Source organism: Centropristis striata, chromosome 4, assembly GCF_030273125.1.
Source record: "Centropristis striata isolate RG_2023a ecotype Rhode Island chromosome 4, C.striata_1.0, whole genome shotgun sequence".
Taxonomy (NCBI): Eukaryota; Metazoa; Chordata; class Actinopteri; order Perciformes; family Serranidae; genus Centropristis; species Centropristis striata.
The window spans coordinates 13491523-13518207 of record NC_081520.1 but is presented as its reverse complement, the minus strand read 5'-3'; the positions used below and the strand labels follow the sequence as shown (position 1 = coordinate 13518207).

The following is a 26685-nucleotide window of genomic DNA, read 5'->3' as shown; positions in this document are numbered from 1 at the left end:
AACCTCAATCATCATCAGATCTTGGGGCAATTACATTACAATTTGTGTCATAGGACTGCATGCACTTTAAGATTGGAGTTTCTCCTCAGAGTGCAGTTCTGCAGATAAAAATAAAAACTCCAAAAAAGCAATATCTTATATTCTTTCCATGGTATAACCCACAGGTGCAGGTCAAAAGGGAGGAAATTATATTGGAAATGATGCATTTGAAACTGATTCAATGAATGGAATCTTGTCAAGAACAGATATGCCACATTCGAGTATCTACCTTATTTATATACAGTCTATGTTCTCTACATTAAATTGTTGTTGTAGTTATTTGAGAGACCCTGCAAAGCACAGATTATAACTGGAACCATGGAGAGACGTCTGAAGGAATCTGGTCTTTCAAGTTAGTAAGTATTGGCCATGTTTCATGCTGTGCAGAGATGAAGATGAATAAATATATCATCCGGCCAGACACAGACAGTGGAAACTACTGAAAGGTTTGTGTCCTCAGAAATTTCCATACATCATTTAGAGCCTTAACTCTTTTTTAAATGAAGGCAAGAACCACCAAAAGAAAGTGCATTTTTTTGTGCAACTTAGGAATTATTAGTGAATTTTGCATGTTCGATTCAACTTTTCTTCTAAGATATTTCAAAATGTGCATAAAATAGGTCAATGGAAACCTACAGTCTAGGATGGAAACACAGCTATTGACCAATTTCAGCAACTTACAGAGGCAGTTCATTCTTGAAAAATGATAGAGTTGTTGCCTACATATTTTCTAAACCATCTCCAAAGCTGAATTTCAGCCTGGAAACCACAGATCTTCATCACTGAGCACGGAGCGCAGTGAGGCACCAACAATAACAGAAATTTAACAGCTTGACAACTCATGGGGTGGGGGTATTTTGCGGTCTGAGTTGGCTCTGTGGCCAAAATCTGTAGACGACTACTATAAAGCTGAGCAAGCTGCAACACGTCTGTCTTCTAAATATAGTCACTATGTTAACTGGCACGGAAAATAAACTAGTGGAAAGTTTGTTATTGGTATGCAGGCAACCCTCACTGCCAAACTGCCCACTCATCCTACCAGCTGCCTAATGCCACCATGCATGTCCTGCTGCAGACAGCCAAACACAATAAAGCAACATTTTGTTGCTTCATCCTTCTGTCGGGTAAAACATGTTGCATCTGGTGGCCAAGTCTAATTGGATGGTGAGCATTTCATTCTGCAGTTTGGTACCAAAACCCCTGACCATGTCCAAAAGATGTGGTCAGTTATACAAAGAAATATTTTCTCACATATTTGAGACATTATGACACATTTTGCTGAAGTGAATGTGGGCCGCAAAACATACCAAATCATGGGAGTAGCTGTACAAACAAGGAATGTTACTTACAACCCTGATTCCAAAAAAGTTTATGGAGCTGTGAAAAACAAAACAGAATGCAATGATTTGCAAATCCTTTTTGACCTACATTCAAATGAACACAGTACAGAGACAAGACATAATGTTCAAACTGATAAACTTTTATTTTTGTAGTCATTCTGAATTTGATGCATTGTGATTTTATTCACATTTTACACAGCCTCCCACCTTTTTCAGAATTGGGTGTTGTATCTTTGAAATACCATCGAGGACAAAAACCTAATAACGGACTCTATATAGCACCCGTTAAGTTTCTTTCTGCTTTATGGTCATATATGAAATCCAGTGAAGGTGCAAATGTCTCACTATGAATAACTTCAACTACCTAAAGTGCGGAACTATGAAGTGAGGAAAGGACAAATTTATTCACATTAAGTTTAATGTCAGGACAAAGACATCTCGATCTGAAGACAAGAAACTGGTGTTGCTTTTATGAATTAAGAGTGACAACACTGTTTGTGTTTACTTGCACTGTGTTTTCCCTCTACCCCCAAACTTCTCTCTCTGTTGCCTTTTGTGATATAAAAAATACCAGCCTATCAACCGATACTAAAGAAGAGACTTTTAATGGATCCAGAGGCTGTCAAAGGGTGCTCATCTAAAAGTAAGTTATTATCTTCAGTCAGAAGGCTCTCCTGTTGCAGCCATCATGATGCATATCACCCAATATTGCATGCAAGGAGTAGAAAAGAGCCAAAAGGTCTAGACTAAACCTCATCACTCTTCAATGCTATTGCCATTAATCACACTATTCACAGGCACGCCACAATCCTGAGAAGTGCTGTAATTGCAGATTCAGATCCTCCGAATAATTTTCACCCATTATGCTATGAGAGGTAAATAAAGACACAAAATCACTGATTAGACACTTAAAACGTGAAGAGCTTCTCTGAGCAATACAAAAATTTGACAGAGTGATTTAAAGCAGAGTTTGGATACCACCCAATAATCAATGTTAAAGTGGACATATTATGCTCACTTTCAGGTTCATTCTTATATTTTGGGTGTCTATGTTTAGCATGTTTATATACTTTGATGTTTTTAAAAAACAATATTTTTCTTATGCCGTCTATGCGAATATGCCTGTATTCACCATCTGTCTGGAAGGCTCTGTTTTTGTACTTGTCTCCTGGAGACCCCCACCAGTTTGTTCTGATTGGCTTGCAAGAAAAATATGAGCACCTTTGCAAAGATAGTTCTCAAGCCGTGTGTGGAAATACTCAGATGAGGGTGTGATATTCTAATGAGCCTGTGACATAGGAAGGGGAGGCAAATCTGAGTGGCTAGTTCAATCTCATGTTTTATGATCTAAGAAACCCAAGAAAAGTCAACCCAGATACCCAATTGTATCTGCACAAGTTCTGAAAAGGTGAGTTTTAAATGATATGTCCCCTTTAAGAGGTAAAGGACCAAATGTCATTGTATACAGGGGCAAACTGCTGTGGTCTTTCTTTTTCTACATATTATAACAATAAAGATATGGTTGCTAGGGGTGTGCCATATCCTATCGTTCACGATTATACCGGTATATTTTTTATGGGTAAAAAAAATGCATATCATGATATTGGCAACATTCCTTACTTCTTGAAGTAGTGGCGTAAGGATTTCCTATTAATTACCTAGACCTTGGCGGCCCGCCAGAGTCTCATGTGCTGCACTAACGTCACATTTCAAGCTACTGAAAGTATATCTACACTATTTACAATATAAAGTTATTTTGCGTTGTGTCTCTGCTCAGCAGAGTGTCTGTCACCCGTCAGTCAGTCAAAACCTATGGTCAAAACCTATGGTCAAAACCCGACCCACCTCTCGGTCCTCCTCCGAGACATGCGCGCGAATTCACACACGCACTGAATATACCGCGCTGCCCTCCCACTGCACTTCAAAAAAAAGCACCTACCTGTCTGTAATGTATCAGTCCCGTCCACATGCTCTCTCTGTGTGCGTCTGCGTGTGCGTGAGCCGATTTAAATACTATCAACGTGTCCGGGCCGTCAGAGTCCCAAACGGCCCAAACACACTGCTGCATTGTGCCGTTCGTTAGCCGCGAGCTAACATTGGCTAACAATTAAAGTTGTTTTAATCACAAAAAGCTACTATTACTTCCTGTCGCTAAACAAATGCAGCTTTCAAAATAAGAGCAAGAATCCACCACAGAAATTACAAGAAGACTGTCAAAATAAGATGCCTTAAATAAAACATAGAAGAACCCTTATTCTCCTTTACAATAATTAATTAAAATAGGCAATGATTAAGATCAGTGTATATGATGGAATAGTAACATTAGAATGTGTGAGAGGCACCAAATTTGGGCTTTTATGAAGAAGAAAAAAAGCACCAGGGGAAATGCCCCCAGACCCCCTAGCCAGCTATTTTTCTCTCACTGTCTGGCTACTCCATGTCCTAGTGGAAAGCATTTTGACTGTGAGAAATGTTATGTGAGGTGTTTGCTCACAATGAGCTCTCAAAGTGGACAAGATTGATTACATTGTAATATAAAATGTACAAAATTTTCTTTTATTATTTGCTAATACTCAAGAGTCAAGAGTACATTTTTGGCAACTACTGAGATTTGCAATTTACACTACATTTAGATTTATGATTGAATTTTATTTTGTTGTACGATTTTTATTTATTTACAATAATAAATCATTTTCTATATATTTTTCAGGATTTTTTAATATCGTCAAGAATATCGTTATCGAAAAAATACTCTGAAATATCGTGATAATCTTTTAGGGCCATATCGCCCACCCCTAATGGTTGCTAAAATTCATTAAATCCCACCAACATATTCCATGACCTGTTAAATTCATTCTCACAACATGCAGTAGCTTTAGTGTTATACACATAAACAATTAAAAAACTTTTGTGGTGTTGTGGCAAGTGGTTAAGACACACACACATATACTGGGGACTTTTGTTGCACATCATCCAACTTTTCTGCATCATTTCCTGTCAGCATTTCTATTGTGACCTATGCTACAAAAGCAGAATGCCAAAAAATACTTTAGCTTAACATGAAGCACAAATACCCCTGTCTATGCAAGTTCCCACAGTTGACAGGACAAGCCTGACACTGCTGAAACTGTTAAAAAAAAAAGATCCGTGGAGCTGTCAACACAACTTTGAGATAACCCTGTTATGGCACTAATCTTGGGAAGTGTATAAAAAATTGTTTGGATCGACTACTGTTTGTTCGAGCTTCATTAGGACCAAATGGCCACTCTAACTGAGCTTCTCTGCAGAGATGGAGAACCTGCCAGCGAGACAACAATCCCTGCAACACTCCATTAATTAGGCCTTCTTGGTAGCATAGCTAGAGAGATTTCACTCCTAAATTAAAGGCATATGGCAGCCAGCCTAGAGTTTACTTAATGACCGTAAACCTGACAACCCAGGACAAAAAATTATTCTGTTGTCTGGTGAGGCAAAAATGGAATGTTACGGCCTGAACAAGAGGCAGCAAACAGCTACGGCTCATCACCTGGCTTACTGTTCCAACAAAGAAGAAGATGATGATGAACCAATAGGACTAAGGAAATCATATGTGAAGCTAAATGTAGAGAGGTCTTTAAAAAAAAAAGTGTGGTGTGGAATCAGTTTTCAGCATGACAATGACCTTTCAGCGAAATGTGAGGGAGTCCTTCATCCCAACTGCTATTGGTAAGCTTAATAGCAAAGAACTCTGGCTGCATTTCTTGCACATTTTAACTTATGGACATGTCTACGTATACATTTGTATTTCCCAGCTCTAGCTATGTGATTTATTGTGCGCTTTGTGGTTGATGTTGTATTTATGTGTATCTATTTTAATGTGAACCCTTGCAACAAGACAAATTTCCCCTAGTGGGACAGTAAGATAACCTTGAACTTTAACCTTGCTGCAGTGGCTTCATGAGTATGAGTGTCTAGTGACCCAGGAACCGACTGTAGACTGAATGTGAATCTATTTGAAAATCTGCAGAGAGAGCTGAGTACTGCAATTCCTCTAAGTGTACCCATCCAATCTGACCAAGCTCCACAACACTGCACAGAAAGGTGCACTAGACAGTAAAAGCATAGAGTACTTCAAGATTATTTCCACAAGTAGCACCCTTATAAAGTAATAGAGTCTGATTTCAAAGTATATAAGACATTTCTCTTTCATATTTACTAAATTTGCAACATCTTTGTAACTTAGGTCCAACCATGTATTTGAAATGTTCCTAGGTTTTCATTTTTAGTTTCTTAACCAAGCAATGCTTAATACACTGAAAAAGGTGTTACACTTTACATTATACAACTGCTTAATAATGGAAAGCAGTCTGTGGGTGGAGCACAGTATCCTTTAACAAGTGAATTATGCTATCTGAAATAGGCCACTGCTAAATTCTCATGTTAAAAGGGAACAATAGCAGCAATAAGAGATTCAGACAAAACATTTAGGGTGAATTTTTGCTCCCCCCAAAAACTCCACCCGCAGAATTAAATGTTTCATTTTCTTTCTGACTCCCTGGTGGCTTTCCAGGACTTATCTAAAATACTATAACAGCAGGAAACACTGGCAGTGAGAGAATGTGGCTGTACGCTCATTTATTTTGCCCCTATCTCTGACTTCTACTCCTGATGGTTTCCGATGATAGAGCACTGCTAGCCTTGGTCTGTTTACCACAGTTAAACCCAGCGGCAGCTCAATGTGCTGGTGAGAGTGAGCTCCTCTGCTAAATCCTTTCTCGCTGAGACTCAGAGATGATAGCCCTATATCAGTAATCTACACAATAAAGCAGGCGATGTTTTGGAAAAGATACAAGTCATAAACAGTGTCATAAATTAAGATGCAAATGACTGAGGTTATTCAGAAAAACAAAAGCTTAATTTAACAACATCACAAGATACCACATTTACATTCACACTGTAAAGTTTTGATATTATTTATCCATAAGTATTTAAGTAAGTATGTATTCCAATGGGAATTTATTCTAAGAATTAATTGCTAGGGAACTGAAAACATAACCAGGTGTTACACACAACTCACGACTAAGAATAGGGTTGTGTGGAGAAAGATAAGACTGTGTTAAAGCTGGTCAGCCTGTCATTAGACATTCAAAGCAAGACCTAATTAAAATGGCGTCAGATGGATCAGTATTTATATGACTAATATGGAATCATATTTGGAATTCTGAGTTTATTATAGCAGGACTTATCTTGCCATGTGGCCACCATGTTGCCATGAATCTGCCAGTAAATCTGTGTTTTGCCACTGTCGTTCACAGTTGCCAATAGACCTGATGATTTAAAACCTAGCGTGATGAATGAGTCAATCCTGAATAGTATGTTCGATTTATGACAGATAAAATTATTTCCAGTCCTTCAGATCTTTTTGCCTGCACCAGGCAACGTCTATAATCTATAGTATAAAGTATGTTTTCTTGATAGGAGAACTGTTGATTTAGTGATGCTGGCACTACTGCAGTTCAATGATCCATATGGGAGATATTAACCTAAAGTGTGCATTTGCACAAACAACATCCTCTTTTCTCTATCTGTGTTTCACTTAAGGGTAGAAATTGAAAAGTGATGGGCTGACTGAAGTCTTTCAGGTGCTACAAGTGTTTGAGGTCTGTGTAGCAGGCCTAGTAAAAGACAACTTGTCAGTCAGCATGTCATGTGTCAGCTTTAGGGTTTATCTTCACACACCCACCCTACCAATCTGTATTCACGTTGTTTCCACTCAAACATAAATGCAAAATTCAATTAAATCTTCTGACATTTCTCTGAATGAACCATAATTCAACATCAAAGAGGCGTGAAAGTTCTATATAGTGTGGATGCACTCAGTTGCAGAGTCACACAAACACACAGATACACACACACACACATGCAGACTTCCAGAAAATATTTGCCGTGTGGTAGCACAGTTTAATGGAGGGAAGCATATTCAGCAGCCAACAGTCAATGCTGTATGATGCAAATATCTATGTGCTGGTTCAAATCAAGGTTTTGCAGACGGAGGCTAACCCATTTTCCTGTTCCCAGGAGAGGGACCCACAGAAGGAGGAAACCTGCCTCTTGCAGCTATGGCTAATCATATAATTTCAATTAAGAATATCTGCTCCGGATTATTAGGATGCTCAGAAGCTCAGTGGAGCTGCGGGTCGATAATTTGCAAAGCAGAGAGGAAGGTTATAGAAACAACACTACAATGTGAGGCAGGAGAGTAATACCACTTTAATTAGGCTCTAGCTGGTATCTATGCAGCTCAAGCTGGCAGACCTGTCAGGGTGGTTACACGGGAGTGGTGAGTGACAGCTAGCTCCCTTCATAGAGAGCTCGGTAATAGCATAGAGACTTAGAGAGAAGGACTTAGCTTTCACAAACCAGAGGTGAAACTAGATGAGCAATAATGCCTTTCAGTCACCCTTGCACATTGGTCTTAGGTTCACTGAACTGCTCACAAGCTTACAGTCATTTTCACCTGGCTGGCCAGAAGAGAATGAGATCCTGAGATGTTACAGATAATCCAGCTGAGCTTGTTGTGTCTGAGGAAATGAAAGAGCGTAAGCCATTATTGTGATTCTTTAATGTGCTGGGACAAGAATATTCCACCAAGCAGGCATTTATTGTACTGTGCAGCAAAATCCAAAATTGTTTATGTGAAAGCAATTAAGGTGTGAGCTTTAGTTTAATTTTTCACCCCCGCGGCTCCTCTCTTTCACAAGATAGGGTTATGAGCTTTAATCAAGTTTTTTTTTTCCTTTCTTAGAAATAATTCATTTGTGCGTCATTGCTATGAGGCAGGGAATTAAGAGAGTTACATCTGAGCTGTCAAGAATACCTCCACTTTCAACCGCTTCTGATTAGGCCAGGGCTGAAGGCTCGCCGTCGCCATGGTGACAAGCAGCAAAGATTGGACTTGAGACAGTTTCCGAGGGAAGCCTACAGTGGCCACTAAATTGGGTGAAAATAAATAGAGCTGATGTCCTATTTACAAAGGCTGCTAGTGGAGTGAGAACATTACAGTGAAGGAGTCTCTTGAGGGCAGATGTGGAGAAGAGGGGGGTCTTCCCTGATTTTTCTAAATGAATAAAATATTTCAAAGTTTCAAAAACACATTCATCTCGTTTGCCAGATGTGGACGGTCTTAGAAATAGACAGCAGTCTTGTCAACATTGCATAAGTAATTTTTGAAATTATGAAAAACATGAGCATTTTTCAAAATAGTTTTTGCCACCAACAGTCACTATGGTTACACTCAACTGGGTCCTCTACTGCCCAGTCACAATCATCACAATCAAAAAATGCACTGGTTTGATAAAGGCCAAGCTATACTCATCTGATGTTTGCCTATAGGACTGTTTTGCATTTAAATACAAAAGCAAGAGGTGAGTGTTCATGAAGTGATTGAACATTGTGTCTATGTGGTTTGTTTGTGTGTTAGCATGAAGCTCCAAAGCCTCCAAAATGTCCACTGCATTCACAAGCAGAAGACCAAACCAGGAAAACAAACAAACATGGATGTCATCAAAAGGACAATATAACTTGGTGGCTTATTCCAGTATAAGCATCGTCAATACTTTGAAGCCAAACTTGAGCATACAGAGCACAATAACAAGGTTCGGCTGCAGAGTGAGACCAGCCTGCAGCTGACGCAGTCAAACGGATAACGCATGATGCAAAAATGTGGTATGCAGAAGTAAAGAGCAGGAAACAATGACTTGACCATTCTGCAGCTTAGTGCTTAGCAGCACCAGAGGGAGTTTAACACAAAACACAATATCCATGTAAAATACTTGGATTTTCCAACAACCCCTATCACTTCACACAGACACTCTAAAAAACTATTTTTCAGCAATGAAAAGGCAACGGCAGATGAGTGCGTTTGAACTGTTCAAAAGCAAAAGACATAAAAGGGAAGTTATGTAATGATAATTTATTCACAAAAGCACTCGCATCAATAACTTAAGATTTTCACAGATATTCTGTACATTGCTTCATTCTTTAGACCCACACCCTTTTTGGAATATGTCATTGAAAAAATAATGAATAATTTTAAAAATGCCTTTATATTGAAGTGCAGGTGATATTATGAATATGATTATGAAAATACTCCATAAAAGTCCAGAGAATTAAACAGAAAGGTAAAAAGGTCACATAATACACGATTTTGATGGGGTTTTGATTTAATGCTGCAGTCCTGAAAATCTCCATTCATTGTCTTTGGCAGCACCTGTGGCAATAAGCCATGTGTTTTTGGCTCTCACTTTCGCTTTTACTTGTTTTTGAAGTTTCATCCTCTGTAGTCATTGCCTTTTTTCTTTGTTTGTTTGGCCCGAGTAACCCTTTACTCGCAATGTCAACACAGACTGAAAAAACACTACACTGCTTCCCACACAAGTGCATCTTGAAGCCAGTCTGTTGCATCAGATCCTTCCTGGCGGACCAACCACTGCTGGGTGAGCACCACTTATGATCTTTTTGTGAAAATGTGGCCAAAGACATTCAGTTCATAGGGAGGCCCCAACACATAGGTTATAGGCTCAATCTCTGCTGTGTTCTCCAAACTTTAACTGCAGGGTCCACATTTTGTACAATTAAATTATTTTCAAAAATAGGCATCAACATGTGGACAATTTATACAGATTATTTATTTATTGAATAAGCCAAAAACATGCTATATCTTGACAGATATCGTTATCGAGATATGAAAGTGAAGTGAAAGAGTGTCCAGAGCCTGATTGCTAACCTGACAATCATTAGTATTTTGTTCTTTCCAGTCTTTCTTCAGTGTGTAAATGGTGAAATGAATGATATGAAAAGAAGGATGCATGATGATATTATGCAAACAGTAGCATGCATTGGGACAAAATGGCACCGCCACTCCAGGGAACTAGTATAAAGAGTTGAGCTGGAAGCATACCTAGAGCCATTCTTTCTTTACTCGAAAAATGTCACCAAAATAAAGGTCAAGCCATTTAAGAAACAGGGGTGTGGAACGCTGAAGGGAGGGAGTGTCAAACGTGTAAGAAATCAGCTTATTGCTTCTGTGGTTCCATTTAGTTTGATGAATAGTCTCCACATCAATGGTGAACCATGCTAATGACCACACTTCAAATGCCCTATCTACCCACTCTGCTTCAATGATGAGTTAGGCATACCACAGTGCTGCATACTGACTGGGAGTGAGGAAATAATTATTCTTTTTCCTTTTAAAAGGCAATAATTGTCTCGAGAATACACAGAGAAACAGAGGGAGAAAGAAGAAGGATCAATGAGCCAAGTTGGCAAAATTAACTTCCCTCTTGTTTATGTTTGTCTTTTGTTTGGTCCTTAATGTATAAACATGAGGAAAACTTCACACTACCAGACTTTAGGTTTTTCAGAAACACTCTTCTACTCACACTACAAGACAATCTGCATCCCAGACTGTTAACATGGTGTGCAACTAATCTAAGACACCAGGGCTGTGTGTTTATCTATCATAATACAGGGATGGTTAACCATTAACCGATAAGAATTCTGAGTAGGGGTGCACCGATCAATCGGCACCGATTTCCTTAATTTTGCGGGATCAGCCGATTCTTTTGCATCAAACTGATCTTATCTACCTTCGCAAAGGTCTGAAAGTGCGTCTGAAAGTGCGTCTGAAAGTGCGTCTGAAAGTGCGTCTGAAAGTGCGCCTGCAAGTATGCGTACTTCTGCATGACTGAGCATGCTCTGGGTGACAACAGTCACATTTGGGCATTTGTTCTTGTTGTACTATAACAAAACCAAAAACTCAGGACACTTTATTCATGGTTGCAGTTCTTTTGTCAGTTTGTCCTGTAAATTGTTGCTATTTATTTCAAGTTCAATATTTTATTAACTACCTCAGACATTGTGATTTCCTTTATTTGTTAAAGAAAAACACTGCTGTGTCATTGTTTTTCAATAAAATAAGATTCAAACATTGAAGGTGTATGCTGTGAGTTATAAAAAAAATCGGAATAGGCAGGACAGGCTTTTTAAAAATCGGTGATCGGCCAGAAAATTGCAATCGGTGCACCCCTAATTCTGAGCGATTAATAAAGATTCATTCAGTTTAAAAAATATATATTTTTATATTGGCCAGAAAGAGCTTCTGATTAGTCAACAGACTCAATCCAAGCCATCATGGATAACTGGTGGACAGCCAACAATAAAAAATAACTGTTAAACACAGTGGATAATGGAAACTTTATCACAGAACACATTTTTTGGAGGGTTTATAAAACAAATCTATTAAATCTGATAAATCCGACACTAAGACACAGCAGTTGAGAGCTGGATCACGAAGCTTCTTCAACGGGATACGATCACACCAGAGCATTTCTCAGAATGGTACAACGGTTAGTTTCTATGCAAAAAGACTGTCCCTCCCAGCAGCTTTCCAGAGATATTTAACGTTAGTGTATAATGTTGTACTACCGATACTGATAGAGTGGTTTTGAGTGTCTATACAGAATCACAAAACAGAATATTGTGAAACACATGATATTTTCTTACACCCCTATTACACAAGGCGTATTGACAATTCCAGTTGTAGAAATCTGCAACAGATACAAATGATTGTGATATTGTGTTAAAAGGAGAACGCCTCTTTGAGCTTCTGTTGTTAATTGGATCCCACTGATCTCTACCATGTTGTCTCTAACATACTCAGATTAATAGCACATCTTTATTTGCCACAATAAAAGTCAAAGGTTTCAGATCAATGCACTTCCTGGAACCACATGAACTGGATGGATCATCATGATGGGCACAATGATGAATGTGAATATAATCTATGTCAATGTTCCTTCAGCATTGTGGAAATGATCATATCATTGAGCATGATAGACAGAGGAGAGAGCTCTTTGGCAGTACTGTACTTAATTATGGTTATGTGAATAAAGCTTGCTTTTAAAGCTCGCTTGCATTTAATTTGTATTTCATTTAATTAAAAAAGATGAGAGTAGAAGGAGAGAGAGAGAGAGAGAGAGAGAGAGAGAGAGAGAGAGAGAGAGAGAGAGAGAGAGAGAGAGAGAGAGAGAGAGAGAGAGGGAGAGAGAGAAAGTTGAAAGAAAGACGGAGAGACAGAGAGAGAGCAAGACCTGCAATAGAAATGACAGGCTTTGAAGTAACACAGGACCATATCTTGCTCCTGACATGCTTGAGAGAATGCAAACACTTCCTCATTTTCTACTTAATTCAGATTCATATTTGCATTGCCACCATCACACAACCATGTAAAAAGTGCATCTATTCAACTAAGGCCTAAAAAAGTAATTCTGCCTATGTAGTTTAGTGAATAATTTCAACACAGGAACCTGAACACATTACACGCATCAGCCAGAAGTTAGAACCAAACTTTTCTCATCTTGCTGCAGTCTGTAAGGCAGATGTGAACATCACAATTGAGGGTAGAGTACATAATTCAATAGCTCTACCAAGACAGGTGAGAGGACACAACAACTGCATAATACCCACTGCATAATGCCCACTGCCTTCTGTGTGACACCTGGAGAGTCTCCTCTCATTCACTAAAAATTAAGCTCAGTCTAACAGCTACCAGACAGCAGCCACCTGGTATGTCGGAATATCTGAGTACATCTCCTGCCATGTAGAGTCAGAGTGTGGATCTGCAGCAACTCGATATATAACATCCATATGTCTGAGTGTGGCTGAGCAGTGTAACAAATTTGCCAATGCTTGTTTGCTCATATTTAATATTCAAGTGATAAAACGTGAAATTACAATTTATACAGGAGCCATAAAAACTACAATAACCGCAATATTTAGGTACCTAAATTTAATGCCGCCATCCCTTTATTATAGCCGCTGTGCCTACATAATGAGGTGTACTTACAGAACCTACACAGGAGCACTGAGTGCAGATAAACAAAGACTAGTCCAAACCTACCAGTAAGCACTGGCAGGCCTGGAGAGAATGTGACCTGAATTAAAGACTAACTCCCTGCATGTGACCAGACTGTGATTGAGATGTCAGGAGGGTTGCTGTGTTGTTTGTGGAAACACTGCTAAAGATTTAAAGATTACAGTGTTTATGCTCCACTGAGCTGGATGCCTGCAGCATACAGATGTGGCTAACAAGCCCCCAGGAAACTGAAGATGAAAGGTGTTTCATAATGATTCAGTCTACCGGGGAGGCCATCACTGAGGATTTTGGGAAAAATCTTTACCGTTAATGGAGGCATGCTGTGTTTCTTCCCTTCTCCTAATTTAATTAAGAATAGAACCATATTGTCATCTTTCAGCAAACATCTGTTTGTGAGTTTAGTGACAACTTTTTACCCCACCTTCAGCTGGGCTTAGCGTAGCCAAAGTAGATCAGTTAACTAAAAACTGACAAACTAGGGATAAAACAATGATAAAACAAGAGTAAAACAAACTTGGACAGAAAATACAATTTCTTAGACAAACTTATTTAATTTAAACTTTTTCAAGCAAAACATTTGGAATAAGCAATTACACATAATCTCATTTTGCTGTATTGTGTTGCCCTTAATCACAAACCAAATCACAAATATTTTTCTCCTGGCATTTCATTTAACCTTGTATAAACTATGTCTAACATTACTAATTGGTAGCAAATTCCTATTTTATGACTCAGTCAGTTCACAAATTAACAACTGCAGCAGTTCTAATGTTTTCTCCATTACTTCAATGCTGATTTTAAATATATAGAGATGGAGAGAGCATCATAAACATAAAAACAATCTGCAGAATATCTTAAGGTTGTTTCACCTTCATTCCAATTTACAAAACTGTGGCCCCCAAATTAGTGAACTTATCTATGTCTTGTGCATTGATCTTAATTTGTTTCTGGTTTCTTACATTAATCCTCATCACTTTTGTTTTTTCTAAAATGATCTTAAATCCCACTTGTCTGGCTGCTTCAGTAAATCTTGTCACTTCATCTTGAATATGCTGTTTGGTAGAGAAAAGGGAGGCTACGTCATCTGCCAAAACCAAGTCATCAAGGTTACTAATAATACTGAAGGTTTTTGTGTTCAGTGTGCATTAAAAAACTTTTCTTAACATAATCTCTGTTGGGCTGTGCCACGGTATAAGCAATAGACTCATCAATGTTCATGTTAATGAAAAAGTAACATGCTGTAAATATAAAGTCACAGGAGCAATGGGGTGATGCTGTACAGTTTTGGATGTGAGTAAATTAAAAAAGTGTTAAAATGCTGAGTTTGAGCTCTGTCAACAGTCCCATGAATGCTCGACCGTACCAGCTTCAGTGGAAAGTCAAGGTCGTAGAAAATTATATTTTCCCCTGGCTGTATTTCACTCCAACAACAGGGTGAGTCTGGGTTAATTGGAGCACAACAGGGACATTTGAAGACAGCAGTCGGTGCAAATTCTCCTGCCAGTTTGAAATCATTGGATATCTACATGGCCAAATTATAGTTGTTTTCAACTGGGCCTGACTTCACTGGGCCAATTTCATTTCATCCAATCTTTGCTCCATCAGTTGGTGATGCAGCAATGTGTAGATTTAATGAAAATCTGCCTCGACGTCTGAACTGCTCTGAAGTCGGATCTCAGATTAATTTGAGAGGAGAAGACAACTACATTGTGTGTTTGTGTGTGTTTGTGAGTGAAGTGGAAATCAGACTGGCAGAGAGTCACATAAGCCAATATGTTTACTGAGAGGTTTGAGATTAAATCATTAAAAGTGCATTTGAGGGCACACAGGGCAGATCAACAGCAGTCGTGTGGAGTGCACTGTGGCTGGGACTTGGAACTCGTCAGCCCAGCAGGCTAAGCCTCCAGCAGCATTCAGACTTAAAAGCATGGCAAAGATACAGATTGTGAGGGAGAGAGCAAATGAAAGGAGTGACAATGCTATAGTGGGAAGAAGAAAGATGGTGGTACGGGAGAGTGTGCCAAAGAGTGGGAGACACAAGCAAAGAAAGGAGATTTTATACAGACAAGATAGTCACCGAGTCAAGATACTGTAACATAACTTGCCTGTTAAAGATGAGAAAATAAACAAAGTGGAGGTCTGAGGAGTCCACAAGCTCTCAAGAGAAAATGCAGAACATAACAGAGACTTTGTGGTGAATCTGACTTAATGGTGAGGGAAGGTAGAGAGAGATAATGTGGGTAAAGCCCGGACACAGTTGACAGAGGGCAGAGGGCAGCGCATGTCCCATCTCATCTTCCCGTCATTTTCTGTTCCGCAGAGTGAGCGTGTCCCACCATGCATCCCGGTCACGTCATATATCTAATCTTATCTTGATCCTGGCAGCGTACAGCTGTATTAAATGCACTGGTGTCGGCTCATGTCACAACATCAGCAATATGTGTCATTTGATTTCTAAGATGGAATAACATGCTTCCCCTGTAATAGCCGATTTATCCAATCATCACTCCGAGAGAATAAGGGTCAAGCAATTGTATTTCAACCTACCACCCTGCAGACACAGAAGCAGACACACAATAACCAACATTTATTCATTAATATCTTGAATGAAATAATTTGGCTCCTTTTCTCAAGACCTTGAGGCTCTGAAATGTTTCCCTGAACTGACACCGCTGCTTCAATTATTTCAATCACAGAGAAAATTATATCGAATCAGCAGTACCCAAACTCTAAAAAAGCCATTTGTGATGTATTTAAGAGGGAGGGAATAGGTGATCACACAAAAAGCAACTGAAGCACAGACACATGACCAGAATATTAAAAAGTCCTTCTATTGTCAAGTGTAAAAAGCCTTACCTCGAAAAGGGTGTGAACTCTGCCTGTTGTCATCTTGTCTGCCATTAAATTAAGGGAAAAATGAAATGTAGAAAATGACAAAAAGCACAAAACGTGCAATTTGTCTAGCTGCCTAGACTTAAAAGTAAAATGGTCAGAATGTTTGCTCAAGCTTAGATTTAAATTAGAAGTAATAGCATGACTCCAATTTCCATCAGCGGGAAAATGGAATAAATGGTAATACATGTCGGGTGTGGTTAAATCATTTAGTACTGTGTGCCACTTAATCTTATGAAGGTGAAAGTGGAACACGAAGGACCACAGAGGTCCTGTTGTTTCAATGTGTGGTGTCACATTATTCACAATTTCACCTGTATAATAAAAATATTTTTAACCTCACAGGCGGCATTTGAAGGAAAAGATGTTGTGAGAGGGAGGTTTTAAGAGTTTTGTGAGAAGCTGCATTAAATTTAAAAAGGTAGCTCTCCAAGTGAGTTATAGGATCTGGATATTATTCAGATCCCAAATGCCAGAGGGGGGGTGGGGGGGTATATTGAAAAGTTTGAAGGTGAAACTAGAGAACAATGGGTCCCGTTTGAAGAATGATGTGAAATTATTCCTACAATGACCTGACCTGGATGTACTTAAAGCTCATCAGCTCATCAAGAAATGCTAAATTAAAAAATAACAGAATATAGTCTTTAAGGGCAAAGTAGCAGGGTCATGAAACACTCCCTCCATGTGGGAGGCTATGAAGTGACTGATTACGGCGGTGATAAAGAGGCAGTTGAACAGTGAGATTCCCTCAGCTCCTACCCCAGACACCAGCTGCCTGTCTTGATTTCAGCACCGAGGACAGCTCCCTTCTTGTGGAACCCAGTGGAGAATCAGCACTAGACTTCTGACGTGTCGACCGGGAGGGTCCACCTTAAGTGAAACTGACAGGTTTAGCTTTGTAACATGGAGTTCTCACTTTCTTTGAATTTAGGATGGTGTAAAATGTTTTTATACTGTGTCTCCACTGTCTACCCTCAGCTCCTCTGTCCCATGCCAAACATTATCGTGTGGAGCAGCCAACGGTCATAGCAGAGAGTCCTTTCATCTGTGGCCAGTCTTAAACTATAAAGCAGCCTGACTGGTACAAAATGGGGATCAAAGCTTAATAATGCTAGTCTGTTTGCTTTTGAATGGCACTTAAGAAAAGAGTATGAGAGCACTTTGCCTTTGTTCCACTCTGCTAATTTATCACACCTTTTAGCTGGCCACACTCAGTGGGGGAGTTATAGGGAAAGAGGTCTAAGTCCAAGGGGGAAAAAAGTCTCCAAGCCACACTGCTTTTCCTATCTCATATTCACAGCTTACTGTGTGGCAACACAAGCCTGTTTACTATTCTAGCGGGTTGTATCATGTGGTCGTTCCTCTAATCCCTTGAAATGCTTGGAATTGTCAAACAGGAGAAGTGCTCACCTCTCCAGAGGGGGAGAGGAAGAAAATTAAAAGGCAACCTTGCAGGAAATATATCTTGCAAAAGGAAAGAGGGTGTGCTGTTTGAACATACCAGGAAACCTGACTGAGTGATAGTGCTAGTCACAGAGCACACATCATCCAGTCGGAGTGGTAACCTGACACAACAACAACCTCCCGGGACACAGGAAGGAAAACATGTACAGTCTAATCTTAAAATACAATGCTTCCAGGGCAAAATTGAAGGATGGCATCAAACTATGTAAAAATAAAACATTTGTACATGATCTGATTAGGAACGCTGTTTTAATCGAAAGAAAGGTTGCAGAGACATGAAGCTGCTCTCCAAAACTGAACATTGTGTAAATTGGCCGCGACCATAACTTAGTTATACATTTGACCCCTGATAGACAGTCACCTTGACAATACTCTGCACTGCAGCATTCTCCTCTGTCCACCTTTGTTGATGCAGTCAAACCTTGTGATATAATCCCATAATACAGGACAACTGAAACAAAAACATCTTCCTCTCCATCTCTGAACACACGAGTATCAGCCAAGCCTCCCTAATTCCCAGTTAATTAAGCACATTAGATATGGAGCAACAGTTGTGAGCTGGTATTAACCCCACTGACCTTGACATATCATTTGGTTGAAATTAAGCTCACATTTCAAATACATCATGTTGCTTCTACACTGAAGCAGACAGCTGGGGAAAGGGTTTTGTGATTAGTGTGCACACTTTCCTCCTGCTGAATACTGCTGTCAAAAAACATATGCTCTCTGGATGTCTCGTATACTGTAAAGAGATAGGAAAAGCGCATCCATCCAGAAATATGTGCTGCTAGTTTCCATCTGGAGAGGAGAGGAGAGGAGAGGAGAGGAGAGGAGAGGAGAGGAGAGGAGAGGAGAGGAGAGGACCACTGCTGATATAAACATCTCTTGCTTGATAGGGGAAAGAAAAGTACGCTGCAATGCAGACACCAAGGGGAGAAACAGGGAGGGAAGACAGAAAACAGAGAGGGTTGAGATAGACCTATAGAAGGCAAGAAAGGCAAAAGATGAAAAGGGGATGACAGCAGAGAGCTCTTGACTCTGTCCTCTCCAGATCATCAAAGTGTCACTTCTGTTACCAGGCTGGGACTGGGACAAGATGTCCTCCAGGTTAAAAATGGGGATCAGTATGCAGGTCACAGACTTGGGGAGGGGAGAGGAAGAAAGTGGTGGAGACAGTCCACGGTGTTTACTGCAGCATATCCCCTCTTCCTCTGTCTGAACACAACACTAATGACACTGTTTCCTCACAGACAATTTATCAACAATCTGACAGCAAGCCTTACTGGTTTCTTTCACAGAGCCGTTATGATATTGGCAAACCTGAGATGACATGTACAGATACAGACATGTCATCCTGACAACAATAGTGTTAAACAAACAGGAACTTCAAGAGAAACATCCTGCAAAATATAAAATATAGGTGCTAACATCTTTTTTTCTTTTTTTGCTCTGCATCAGGGCAGATCCAATGCAGCTATATAGAGCCAAAATTAGGGTTATTGTGGAGGAGGAATGACAACTTTAAGCTCACAGAACACGTACACACATTGTTGCCAACCCACTGTTCTTCTTCCTAAAGAGGATAAGCAACAAATAAAATATGTGCTGGGGGTTGTTGCTGATGCTTTTATTTCTGTAAAGTCCTTTCAGAAAGCGAAAATCAAAAGGTATATACTTGTAGCTGTATTCTGAGGTCAAAGCTTTCTGCCTTACAACCAGATATTTCATCTGGCAGTGGTACTTGGGTAAAGAACCATTTCCCCACTGGGTTTATGTGCGATTAGCTGCGTAAATAAAGAAAGCATCTATTTTCCTTATTAAAATTCATAAGGGAAAAATGTAAATTGCTGAGCCCTCAAACAAGAACAGAGCACATACCTTGGCAGACTCTCACTTTCAAAGCCTAATACAAGCATGAGCATAATAAAGCATCCTCTTTTTTCCGTTTTGTGGACTCCATTTCTCTGATTCCCACACTCATAGATCCTCGCCTGGGGCATGTACATTTAAATCCCCCTAATCTTTCTCCCCTTTAATATCATTTGTATTTACGTATACCACCGAGCAACCATCCACTGGCTATACTTCAAGCCAGAGATACCTAACATGCCCAACCAACAGAGGCTCTCACAGCTTAACCAAATCTGAGCAGCCTGAGGAACAGTGGAGATAATATACACGCAGCAATAATGGCCGGGGTATCAAAGAGAGCTTTCCTCTCCTGTAATGTATAAAATTCTCTATGATTCTGGATGGAAATATGAATACACTAACTGGGGGGTTTATAGTTTAACAAGATTAAGAGGAGTGGGAGCATGTCTGGAAACTGGCCAATTTTTCACAAGACCGTTTTTGATACTTGTAGAAATAAAACTCTTAAAAACAAAATGCTCAGCATTAGTGTAGTGTTACATTTTTAATTATAGGGAGAGCTGCAATCCACTTAATAGTGTGTGGGCTTTCTGGTGAGTGTACATCAGGTCCTGCAGTATCAAGCAAGGGCAACACAAAAAGCAATGGGGGTGGCAGGTGAGGATTAAATGGATCAGGACACTGGTTGTCCATGCATCATTATGTACTAGATACTAGTTAGAGCATTCTGTAATAGCCAGTGGATGTGCACGATTAATCAGGTGCTGAAGCTCATTATGAGTGCCTCGGTAGCAGCAATGAACAGAGAGCTTTGCATATTCAGCGCCAGGGTGAGGCAGGGGTCAAGTAGGATACCCTGTCGGCTCTCAGTGCAGGTACATTAACAGCTTCATGGGAACTTCAAAGGCATGCCACTGGTGCTGGGTGTAGTGGGAGTGGGAGTGGGAGGGAGGAGCCCAGCTGGCCTTAAAATCCGCTGTCGTCCATCGTCTGATGTTTAATACATTATCTGATGGACATAATAATCTGGACAATTATATTTAGATAACATGCTGGGATGCTGCACTATTTGACTCTATTGGTCAAGCTTGTAGTAAACATTGACTTGGCAAAGTGATAAGTGCTGCAAGGTCTCAAAGTGGGGTCTGGATGATGGATGGATGAGAAATAACTCTTTTTTTTTTCAATAAACACTTGAAATGATGAAGGCACTTGCAAATGACAAGGTAGTACAAAATGTAAACCGTAATTTGGTGTTTCTTTTTTACCTCTTACTCTTAAAATCTCATTAAACATATTTATTTTAGAAAATGAACTCAACCACCGACAACAAAGAAGATCTTGGGTCGATAATAATGAGAATAAATATGAAACAAAATGTAAATGCAAACTAAAAAGAAATCAGGTTTGAATTTAAATCAAACACAAAGCTTGATATTTTGTCAATGCTGCTCAATGGATGAAGTGCATCTTTGGATGGATGGGAAAACAACAGTGAATGGAAATACTATCGACTCTTCCAGCCCATGAAGAATTAATACACAATTACTGATCGGCTTGGGTTACCAAAAACCTGAAGACACTGTAGCAATGTAATATCATGCGATTAACAATGTTACTGTCATTTGTCAGTCTGTATAATGTCAAATAGTCTTTCTAATCTGCTCTATCTGCAGGGTTCTACTGACCAGGTGTTAGTCACTCACGACTCATGTCATGTCTTGCCCTCAGCTGCTGCTCCAAGCACCAGCTGCCCTCTCTCACCAATCTGTCACCTCCACAAGGGCAGGTCCCCTTACTTCAGCCAATCTCCACACCTCGGAGTCCTTGCGGTTCTGCCTCTCTCCCCCCTGGACCTGCAGTGTAATTACTTGACTGCTTACCGCCTGCCCCACCTGCCTGGCCTGTCAGTCCTGGAAAATTCATGGTCATTACCCTGAGACAAAAGGACAAATCTCATTGCATGCTGGACCCCATATGCTATATCCACTTGATGCTTATGCTGAAAACAGTAACATGCCTGTTTTATAGTGCACAGGTATGGACATTGAAAGTCAGATAATACACAAAGTTATTTCACTGCAAGATTCTTCACTCATGGAGTATCATTCTGTCATGCAGAGAAACGCCAATAGAGCCGTTCCTGTATTCAAGCCCAGCATATACAGCAAAATGAAGAAATCTCTTGCCTCTTTTGTGAGGATTTACCTATGGCTGCTGGTATCCTCTGTGATTCTTCTCTCATGCCAGGCGGAATATGAAATCAGTTTAGCTGAATTTCATCTGAGGCAGGCTAGACACTTGATGGATCTTTAATCCTCCTAATTCAAAAGGATGCATGCTGCTGGTGTGCTAACATAAACCCTCATGCTGAACATGCAAGTAGCCCAGAATCAAAATGTGAATGAAAGCAGAACGCAGCAGTGAAGAAAAGTTGAAGACTTAAAATGTATCAATGACAATAAAAGAAAAAAAGAATATTAAATAGCAGTCAATTTTTAAAAATGGAATACACTGAAGGTGAAAATACCATTCACAACTCAAAACGTCACAAAAACCACTCTGTAAGACTAATCGGAGAAGTATTTCCTTCCCTTTGTTGTTATTGTTACATGTAATCTAACAATGATACCATCACAGTGTTAATATTCATTCTGATTAAAATGTAATAACATTTTTCCAAGTCTAAACAAGACAATATATTTACATTATAAGCATATATTTTGTCCAAATCGCTATCCAAGCTCATATAAATATGGAATATAATGCAATTCCAAGAGAACAACACAAACCACAGCCTCAGAATTTACTGTAGAATTACCTTAAAAACCCACAAGTTGCATGGGAGTGTTTTTTTGTTGTTCGGCCAACACAGAACGACGCCCGTTTATAGTCACACGACATATTTTCAAGAAACAGCTTTATTTTAAAATGCATTTGAGGCTTCTTTAGTGGTTCTCCAATTACATTTGAAGACTTTTCAATGTCATTAAAGAAAAAAGGAGGCCAAAATTATTGTTTTTTTGTCCACATGTTTTTGTAGCCTAAAATGTGGGGATGCATGGTCAGTAAAAAAGAGAGACAGTCATTATTTAAATGTTGATGTGGTGGAAAAAACATTCTCCAGTCAAAGCTGACAGTCCACGCTTCAACTTCAATCACTGTGACATCACTTCACATCCAGTAATAGCAGTGTGGAGCCCAACCATTGTTGTATGGAGTTCAGAAGCAGATGTAGTTCAAACTGCTTCATTCACTCAGTGATGCTGTATAAAATGAACAGGACAGCCAGCCAGGACAGAAAGGGGTGAGTTTTTCCTCGGCTTGCTCGTACTTCAACCTCTACCTCAACCCTGACTGTCATGTTCATGCTGGGAGAAAATGAAAAGAGAATGAATAATTCAAGCTTAGCCTGGGTGCTCTGTGAAAAAAGACAGAGTAGGGATACGCACACGTCATACATTAAAGCAAGTGAATATGTACAACTCAAACTTGTAGCCTGGTACAAGGCTTCAACAGAATGTTTGCTATTCAGTGATACCATACATCCACCCATATCCGCTGTTGTAATGAAGAGAGGCTATTTCTTGCCCCTGTGCAGCAGAGAATTTTACAAGCTCTGAAGGCTCCTCTGAACCAAGCCACAGCAACAAAACAACATAGGCGAGTGCCATGCTCAGTTGATATCAGGCAAAGACATAGTGCTTTTCACTCCAGCAGAATGTCAAATAGGTTATCAAACCCCAAAACCAAACAAAAGACAGCAACAACAAACTGGAATCAATTGCACGGAAAGCTGTTATTGACAGTCTCTTGACACTCAAGTGTAGAAGGAACAACTTGTAAAAATCAATCAAAAAACAACAACTGCATTTCAGACTGTGAGTAAACAGATGCTTGAAAAAAAATAGAAATAGGTCTGCAGTTTAAAACAGAATGTATCAGAGGCATAAGTATGCCATTTCTTAAAGTGGTTGTCTCAGAAAAAGACTCCAGTCAGTTCATCAACTCTCTGTGTGTGTTGTCTCTGTGTGTGTTTTAGTGGGTAAGCACATCTGTACCAGTGTGGTATGGTCTCAGATTGATGGCTCCATTATGGTCTTATTTGATCTACTGTGTAATTACTTGCATCAACACAACCTGCCAGCCTCAATCTGCTGAACACAATGAGGCTGCTGAGCAAAATGTTGCTCACTGAAAGTCAGAGTAATGTCAACAATGCATCCTTTCCTTCACATGCACCTATCTATACCACACAATACTGCAGGGTTGCAGCTCGCTTTGCTTCTGCTCGCCATGTTTCTGCAGTGTGTATGAATATTCAATCAGATTACACTCAGATTACTCTGACTCAGATGGTCAAAAATGTGAGGTTTGTTTTGTGCATAAGTGTGTAGATTAGCACCCCCAAATAAAACAGAAATGAGTGCACAGTAACTACTGCCTGCATGACATACTGTTTCATCATGTTGCCTTAGCTTAAGGGATTTCTGCCCTGGAGGAATTCATAATTATTTTTGAGCAATGCTAGGCAGCAAAAGTATCATGTAATGTGCTTCAGTTTGTCAAAAATAGCAACCAAAAATTGTAGTTATTTGAACACAAACTGCAATGCTAAAGCTCCTTTTTGTGTCAGTGTTATGTTCAATCATGAGCTGGAGTCTTTCCCCTATAAAACACAGTAAGAATCAAAATTACTTCAAGTATGGAAATCATGCACAGTTATTATACCCATATTTAAGAGTTTATGGACATAAGCACATGTGGTCATTTATTAATCATAGATGGACAGGGGTGTGGTGGAGCAACCTGAGTCTAGACAGACAGAGAGAAGCCAGATGGCTGTGAAACAGCAGAGTCACCCTACAGTGCCAACAGTGGAGTTTGTCCACAGCATGAAGCTCTTCACTTCATCTGTCTCCAAAAAGCACAGCAATTACCTCCGGAAATAGGGAGAAAAGCAAACATTGAATGGTTCCATAATTACATAATGGCCAAAAAGGCCACTAATTAGACAAGTAAAACCTAACTTTAGTTTGGTGCCTGCCAGCTGAGAACTATGGGTAATTAATACAACAGGTGTAACAGATTTATTATCTTAATCATTTTCCTCTTTTTTGCAAACAGTGCATGACAGGAACAGATTAAGAGCCAGAAGGACATAATGTCATAAGTTAATGCTAGTGCTAGGTTGCTAGCTTGGTTAGCAAAGGGCATCCATTGCTCAAAATTAACACAGACTATGCGGTGTGTCTTGTATTTACTGAAAACACACTGTACAACTGAGAGAACAGGTGGTCAATGAGAAATGTGCACTTTACACTCATCTTATAATTTCTTTAAAAAAACACAGACCATCATTAACTGGGTCTTAGTTAAATCAAAATAGTCCTTCTAGAGGAAACAAATGGGTGAGTTGTGACAACAGCACATAAAAAGCTATGAGCCTAATAATTACCATATGGGCTGCAAACAGTATGGTACCTTATTTCTTATGTGTAGTGAACAGTAGTGTGTGTTCTGAATAGCAGCCAGCATCTTAAGACTCAGAGGAAAGGAAATGAAAGGAAAGGAGAGGATTGGACAGGAACATGGTCACTCAGGCAACACACACTAATCTGCCGATGCCCCGAGTGAGACTTGGCCATGCTCTCTGACACATGGCAATCACACGGCTCAGTGCAGAAACACAGGCACGTCGTCCACAACACCACCGACTCGGTGACGGACCTGGAAGCACCAGCTGCCCTGACTGAAAATGAATGTACTGACAGGGACCGACTGTCTCCCCCTGAAGTGTCATTCTGGAGGCTTCACAGACAGAGAGACGAGGGGTTATTCCGAACTGAACCGAGAGTGTTTAGAGTGAGGGTTTGATTCAATCAGTGACCACACTTACAGGCAGGGAAGATTTCATTCTTAATCTGCTTAGTCAGGTAATCAAGTTTTTGCGCAGCATGTGTAAATGTCATAAATAGTTTAGAATAACCTGGGTAAACTATGAATGTTGGCATGAGGATTGAGTCAAATTGTCTTAAATCAAAATTTAAAGTGTTTAATGTAGCATGAAAATATTATTCTACTGATTATAATAACAAATTAGACAAGCCATGGGTCCCACATTAACTTAGCACTTCAGTCAGTAAATGAATACATGCAGTGTTTAGATCCATATTTCAAAATGGGATTTACTTGAAGTCATACACGACAGTTGACGAATTAAAACAAGACGCTGGGGTCCACCCACTCAGGCAAAGGGTTACAGCCTGTATATAGAATAAATACAGCTAAATATGACAGCAGAGCAACATCAGTCTACAACAAACATAATTTTGAATTCAAAGAGTCCACCAGACTTTTAGAAGAAAAGATCTTTTATAAATAGTTCATCAGACCATGTTAACGATGATGTGCATGTAGAATTTGTGTACATATACACTTAGCAGCCACTTTTTAGGTATACCTGTGCAACTGCTCGTAACACAAATATCTAATCATCACATGGCAGCGACTCAATGCACTTAGGCTTGTAGACATGGTGAAGGTGACCTGCTGAAATTCAAACTGAGCATCAAAATGGGGAAGAAAGGTGAAATAAGTGACTTTGAAAGTGTTGGTGCCAGACAGGCTGGTCTGAGTATTTAAGAAACTGATTATCTTCTGCAATTTTCATGCACAACCAAAGGTCCAAAATAGAGAAAATATCCAGTGAGCAACTGGTCTCTGAGCCAAAATGCCCTGTTGATGCCAGAGGTCAGAGGTGAATGGCCAGAATGGTTCGAAGTGATAGGAAGGCAACAGGAACTCAAATAACCACTTGTTACAACCAAGGTATGCAGAAGAGCATCTCTGAACGCCTAACACATCCAACTGTGAAGTAGATGGGCTACAGCAGCAGACCACACTGCCACTTTATTAGGGCCAGTGAGTGAGTGTGTATGTGAGTGTGTGTATGTATATATATATATATATATGTTTATATATATATTTATTATTATTATTATTTTTTTTTTTTTGATGAGATACTCTGTTTGAAAAGGGAAGACCAACTGGGGTGGGGGTGGGATAATTTTGTATGTTTTCTACTTGTTTGTATTTTTTTTATTTGAGGGGGGAAAATATCGTGCACCTATAAGGGTCATGTAACATGATGTGATGTGTTTC

At 39.7% G+C, this 26685-nt stretch overlaps 1 protein-coding gene across 4 annotated transcripts in view; it reads right to left on the bottom strand.

The window, feature by feature from the left end:
• Window positions 1-26685, bottom strand: part of nbeab (neurobeachin b) — a 194412-nt gene that overhangs the window by 146663 nt on the left and 21064 nt on the right. The window lies entirely within an intron of this gene.